Source organism: Rhinopithecus bieti, unplaced genomic scaffold (assembly GCF_001698545.2).
Source record: "Rhinopithecus bieti isolate Rb0 unplaced genomic scaffold, ASM169854v2 scaffold_81889, whole genome shotgun sequence".
NCBI lineage: Eukaryota > Metazoa > Chordata > Mammalia > Primates > Cercopithecidae > Rhinopithecus > Rhinopithecus bieti.
In genome coordinates, this window is record NW_016830131.1 from 82414 (window position 1) to 89895 (window position 7482).

A 7482-nucleotide genomic window follows, 5' to 3' on the forward strand; every position below is an offset into this window, starting at 1 on the left:
ACCTTGTGTGTGTCACCTTCATCACTGCAATAACGCACGAGGAGTCCGCTATCATGATCATATCCATCTCACAGATAACAGGGGAGGTACCTGCCACATAGCAGGCTTCTAGTCAGTTGGGAATCACACCACTAGCCATAGGCACAGCCTGCCAGAGGCACAGCCTGCCAGAGGCACCATGTGATCCACTGAGGTGGGAGCTAGCTGGATAACATTGAATTTTTTCCCTGTGGGTCAATCTTGATGGCCCTCCCACCGCACCTTTGACAGGGATGTCTCCCACCCAGAGATGACTTCACCTCCCTAAGCCAGACACAACTGGATGGGAGAACAGCCGGGGAGGTGCATGCAGCACAACCTGGAAACTGTGTGTGTGTGTGTGTATGTGTGTGTGTGTGTGTGTGTGTGAGAGAGAGAGAGAGAGAGGGAGAGACACACACACAGAGAGAGACAGAGAGGGAGAGACAGAGAGCGAGAGACAGGGCAAAAGAGAGAGAGAATTGCTTTTGTATGAATCTTTCTTTCTTTTTTTCAGCAAACCACAGACCAGATACACATTCTTAGGGAGTTTCCTGAGGATGAACTTAAGATTTTCAGAGAGAGAGGAAAAAAAAAGAAAAGAGTAGAGGTGGAGGAAGAAGTGAGGCAGAAAGTAATCAAGCTGACATGCATGCGCGCACACACACACACGCACACACTTCACACACGACTCCTGGCAATAAGGAAGTGAGCCCAGATCTTTTTCATGAATGGGCTTAACTCAGCCTTGCTGAACTTCCGCTCTCCCATTCACCAGCATTCAAATTTCACCTTCTGACCATCCAAGGCAGCTGGCTGCTGGCCCAGGAACTAAGAGCACTTTGAGATCATCCCTCTGACCACAGGCAACTGTGTGCTTGCAAGGAATCTTCTTTCCTGAGCTGGTAAATTCAAAATGACCAGGGTGTTTACATGGTACCAGGTTTGAGGGCCACTGAGCCTTGGACCCCCAACCCTACCTACTGCCCTGTTCCCCCAGGACCACAGCTTACACTCTGCCAAAGCCAAGAAATGACAGGCAGGCAATGCACACAGAGGAAACATTTCTGCACAGCAACTGCACAGGAGCACAGCCCAGGTTAACTCTCTGGGGAATGTTAATGCCTGCCTTAAATGAGGCTGGGGGAAATGACAGTCACCATTTTGGAAAGGACACTTTATGGCTTTTCCCATGGGAGCTAGGGAGCAATTAACTGGGGCGTGTGACCTATAAGTGTGCCATTATTTCATATTGGGTGGGAGCCAGGCGAGGCACAGGCAGCAGTGGAAGTTTCTGTTCCTTGAAAATCAGCCTTGAGATCCCCAGTGGGGTGTGTCCAGGCAGTGGACGGACCGGCGAGGGGTCTCAAGCAAGTCCTTTCATGTTGCTGTGCTCCTGCTTCCTCGTCTGTCAAGAGGTGGCGATAAGACCTCCCTGGAACAACTGCTGGGGTGACCCACTGAGCTAAGGCCAAAGACCTCCCTCCCCAGTGTGAGGGACCTGGGCTCACTGGCAACCCAGTTAGGGAAACCCCTACCACCCAGAACTGACAAAGCAGCTGCCGCTATTCCGAAAGAATAAGGATAGCTTTATCTCTGAACTTCCAGAAATGGTGCATGCGACAGACTGGTGGCCCAGAAGCGAGGAAAGCGACAGGAGGCAGACAGGGCTGGCCTGCCCCGAGACCAGAGGAGGAGCAGGAGAGAAGTCGGGGCAGAGTCACCTCGGAGGCCCAGCTTTTCCTTTCCTGATTTCTTTCCCCTCTCCTGCAGCTCCTTCGAATGGAAGCTCAAGGAGGTGACGGAGAAAGGAACATCCTTTTCCTGGCTCCACTTTATATCCTTAGAATCCTCACGCAGACTCCCTGGTCCCCACACTTGGGCTACCGTGGGTCCCCAGTCCCCGTGTCTTACAATGTTTGGGCCCAGAGGTAGGAGCAAGGACGAGATGACCTTGAGAGTGCCTTCCCCGCTTGGGGCCAGGAGCCTTTCCCCAAGGCTGAATCTAGGGCAGCATGCTCGAGAACTGCATTCCACTCCTTGCAGCTGCTGAGCTACTGGGTCCAGCTCTGGGCACTGGGAATGGACTCGGAAATACCAGTGGGCTTTGTTTGGGCCGATTACTCACAGTAGAGGAATGATATCCATTCCACTGGACTTTCTAGGAACTTGCCTGCAGCTGGAGCTGTCCCTGTCCCTAGGTTCCCTCTAGCACAGAGAGGCTGCTAGCAGAGGCCTGGCTGGGGAGGGAATGTGCAGCTTCCAGGGGATGCCAGTGGGCCCCAGGAAGCATTGATGCAATGCTCTTTTTATTAAGTTGGGCTCTAAGCCCTTCTCCCCTGTGATAACTTCCGGGAGTAGCTGTCCCCATTTCCCTGGTCTCCTCTCCCTCTCCCGCTTCAGGAGCCAAATTCCTGCATGACAGCAGCACCTGAGGAATCAGAATTCACACAATAGTAATGCAGGTGAATGGAAGAAATGCCTGTGGGTCTAATGAGCTTGGGTAATAAAGGTTGCTGCCCGCCGAAGCCCCACATGCCAGGTGCATGCCCAGCCCTGCAGGCTCGGCCTCCCTCAATTCTTCCAGCGCCCTGGTTGTGCAGGTGCTGTTCTTGTGGCCTTTTTACAGATGAGGAAGTGGAGCCTTAGAGAGACCAGGAAATGCTTTCAAGATCACATAGTTAGCAAATGGCAGAGCTGGGAATTAAGTCCATTTCTGCTCAATTATAAAACACGCGAGTTTAGCCACTGGACTCTAATTTTTGTGTGTACCGTAGTAGCTCAGCTTTTATGAGAACCAGAGATTAAGCTCCCTGAGGGTAAAGGCTATGCCTTATTATTATTATTGTTATTATTTTTGCCCTATTTATCTCTATAAGATGCCAGGAACTCGTTTTAAAATGCACCTGCCAAACCATGCTGAGATGGTGGGTGGCAGCTACCCATGGATGATCTGGAGGCCACTGCTGCTGAAGGGACCAAAAGCAACCCTAGAACTGTCCACGCTGCAGACAGACTTTTCAGGTCGCTCTCACCCTGCTTCTCCCATGGCTGTTTCTTTTTCTCCCATCTGCCTCCTGGTTTCTGCCCGCCGGAGGCTTTTCCAGCCTCGTGACCTCTATTACCGCCCCCTCTCTGCAAATGCCCGCACCTTACTCACCGCCCTGTCTTCAAGCTACTACTGCATGACTGAGGTTCCTCTACTCTTCTTCCCTGTGCCACATCTCTGTTTCCTAATGGCTTCTCTGGCTCCCTCTCTGTGTCTCTAAGCACCTGGGCCACCTCACTCTCCATTCCTGCTGAGGGTGTCTGAGGGAGTCCCTGATGGGTTAGTAACAACCCAAATCTGGAGATACCTGTTGGTCCCAGTCTCACCAGCTTAGTTTTTGGTTGCCCACGTTCTGTAAGGCAGTGGTCTGCAACCTTTTTGGCACCAGAGAAGGGTTTTGTGGGCGACAATTTTTCCATGAATGGGGCAGGGGAGGAAAAGGTGGTTTCAGGATGACCCAAGCACATGACATTTATTAGGCACTGCATTTCTGTTATTACTACATTGCAATAAATAATGAAATAATTATACAACTCACCATAATGTAGGATCAGTGGGAGCCCTGAGCTTGTTTTCCTGCAGCTAGACAGTCCCATGTGAGGGTGATGGGAGACAGTGACAGATCAGCAGGTATTAGAGTCTCATAAGGAGCCTGCAACCCAGATCCCTCGCATGCCCAGTTCACAGTAGGGTTCGTGCTCCTATGAGAATCTCAAGCAGTCACTAAGCTGACAGCGGGTGGAGCTCAGGTGGTGATGTGAGCAATGGGGAGTGGCTATAAATACAGATGAAGCTTCACTCTTGCCCACCGCTCACATCCTGCGTGTGGCCAGGATCCTCCCCATAGAGCGGTTCACCTCAGGTCCTCCAATTTAAAGAGGAGGCACCTGAATCTCAGAGACATTAATCAACTTGCCTGAGGTCACACATTTAGAAGGTGATAGAATCCAGATCAGAACACATATCAGTCTGGGAAGATGAAAAAAAATCTGAGATGAACGGTGGTGATGGTTACACAACAACGTGAATGTACTGAATGCCACTGAATCCTTTAAAATGGTGAAAATGGTAAATTTTGTCATGTATGTTTTACCACAATACAAAGTGGCTAAAATGGCAAAAAGAAACAATGAACAAAGGTATTGTACCTAAACCCTTATCTTCAGCCTGGCATGTAGGAGCTAATACAATGATTAATCATATTCATATTACTTTTTTAGTTTCCTCATCTATAAAGTGGGGATAATAAAGATACCTCTTAGGGCCTTTTTTTTTTTGAGATGGAGTCTTGCTCTGTCACCAGGCTGGAGTGCAGTGGCACAATCTCGGCTCACTGCAACCTCCACCTGCTAGGTTCAAGCGATTCTCCTGCTTCAGCTTCCCAAGTAGCTGGGACTACAGGCATGTGCCACCACTTCCGGCTAATTTTTTGTATTTTCAGAAGAGATGGGGTTTCACCATCTTAGCCAGGATGGTCTTGATCTCTTGACCTTGTGATCCACCTGCCTCGGCCTCCCAAAGTGCTGAGATTACAAGCATGAGCCACCACGCCCAGCCAGGGCTTTTTGTCTTACTTCTTAGAAATTTACTGTGGCAGATTTATGCATATATAAGTTGCATTCATTTTTTTAAGTGGAGACATCACCTACTTGAAGAGCATAAGCACTAAGTATACAGCTGGATGGATTTTACATATGTATTTATCGATGTACTCACCACCCAGGCCAAGGCAGAGACATTTGCCATGCCCTGAAAACTTCCTTGGGTCCCTCCAGGTTAGGACCAGCTTCCTTCCCACTCTTAGGGGTTTTCATTGAATTAAACACAACCTCTAGCACCTTGTCTGACATAGACTTGCTTGATCAATGTTATTAATAATCACTATTATTAATAATACAGTAATTACTGCTGTTTGACAAAGGGTAAAAACAATAGAACTGCTAATGATAATACTCCAAACCCAGTTTAGAACAAAACTCATACAAGAGCACCGGCCACAGAGCTAAGAGGTTGGCCCTTTGGCTGCCATCCACAGCCATGCTGCTTGGGCCAAGAGGACGCTCCTCTGAGCTTCCGGGTCCTCATCCCTCAAGTGAGGCCTCAGTCTAAGTATCCAGAGTCTAAGGATCTCTATGACTCCTTCTAGCTCCAACATTCTACAAGTCTAGGAATTCGGCTTTGCAACCTGGCAAGGGGCTGAAAAAAGCGTGGAAACTGACGGTTACAGCAAAATCAAGCCTGCAGACCTCTTGCATCCCAGCAGCTGGAGTGGTGTTCGTGGTGCCTCGCTGCAGGCACAATACAGAAAGGTTCTTGCTACAACTTTTGAAGAATTCTAGGTCAAACCATACTAATTGGTTGACCTGTAGAGAATGAAAAACCTTTCTCCACATTAGGGTTGACATGCACAGGTCATACCAGTGGTCAAGTCCACCCACTCTATTCTCAGCTGTTGGATTCTCTGGGTGGCAGAATCTCCATCTGCTCACACAGCTGTGCTGAGAGCTGAAGGGTCTGGGGTGGTCTCTGTTGACCGGCCAGCTGTTTAAGCAGCAGGCAGGGGGAGCTTCCCCTGGCTTCCTCAGGACTGCAGCTGTTCAGAGCATCATGGGAACAAAGGCTGACTTCTATGACAAGAATGTGTCAAAACCAATTTTTCTTAATGCAGGAAATTATTTAAAGTTGAGTTATAAGCTAGTCCAAACATGTTCCCTGCAACATAAAACATAGTAATAAAGTGCCTAAAAGGGTGTCTCATATAGAACAGATACTCAGTAAACGTCAGTTCCTGGATGCCTCAGCCTATATTAATCTCTGTCCTTCATTCATTCGTTCATTCATTCACTCAGCAAACCCTTTTCAGTGCTGTGGGTTCCAGATATTGAAGACACCGTAATGAACAGCACAGACAAAATCCCTGCCCTTGAATTTTATAGTCTGGTGGGTAGAGACTGACAATTGACAATTGCAATTAAAAAACAAACAAACAAACAAAGACAACATGCATTCCGTTGATAAAATATTTACTGAGCACGTAGTAGTGCCAGACACAGTTTTCGGTATTAGGGATACAATGTTAAACAAGACACACATAGTTCCTCAACTTGAAAAGCTTTACTTCTAGTGGAGAACCAGGCAGTAGCCATACGAACAAATGAGTAAAAGAGTTTCGCGATGGTGCTTGAGGGAAATGAATGCAGCATGGGTGAAGCACAGCGGGAGAATGTACTGCTTTGACAGAGAGAGCCAGGCTTCAATCATTTCTAGAGAACACAAAGCGCAAAGAAAACTTCCATTGCCCGCATGGTTATGTCACTGGTTTTCCCGTTGCGGGTTGTTAAACACCTCTCCTGTGTAAATGTTTCTGGAGCACTGGTTTGCCTCCTTTCTCGGATGGCACGAGGGTAAGCTCCTTAAGCTCAGGAACTGTATCTCAATTTGAGTGCTCCCAAAACCCAAATACACTGGCCAACTACTATAGGTTGAGTATCGCTCATCCAAAATGCTTGGCAACAGCAGTGCCCTGGATTTTTTTATATTTCCAGACTTTGGCATATTTTGCGCATAATGAATATCTTGGGGATGAGATCCAAGTCTAATCACAAAACTAATTTATTTTTCATATACACCTTATACACATAGCCTGAAGGTATTTTTTTTTTTTTTTTTTTTGAGGCAGAGTCTTGTTCTGTCGCCCAGGCTGGAGTGCAGTGGTGCGATCTCAGCTCACTGCAAGCTCTGACCCCCGGGTTCACACCATTCCCCTGCCTCAGCCTCCCAAGTAGCTGGGACTACAGGCGCCTGCCACCAAGCCTGGCTAATTTTTTGTATTTTTAGTAGAGACGGGGTTTCACCGTGTTAGCCAGGATGGTCTTGATCTTCTGACCTTGTGATCCGCCCACCTTGGCCTCCCAAAGTGCTGGGATTACAGGCATGAGCCACTGTGCCCGGCCGCCTGAAGGCAATTTTATAAAATATTTTTTAAAATTTGGGCATGAAACAAGGTTTGTGCTAATTACTTAATATGTAAAAGTTTTCACTTGTGGCATCATGCCCACACTCAAAAATTTGGATTTTGAAGCATTTCAGATTTTGGATTAGGGATGCTCAACTTGTATATTTGAAGGATTTCTTGACTGAATTTAGCAGAGAATGGGTAAGGGTGCTCTCTGACTTGATTGAAGATGCATCTGCAGTGTCTCCCTCACAAAGATCTTAAGAATCGGGGGCTTATGGAACAGGGACAGGTAGGGATTGCATGGTGGAAAAACACGTTGAGAAGGAGCCCTGCAGAATGAGACTCTAAAGAGTTCTAGAACACACAGGATTTAATTCCAATGAAAAGCATGGAATGACATGATGGACAGTTGGAAGCAAAAGCTGGCTTTTTCCCACCTCTGCCATCTGATAACAGT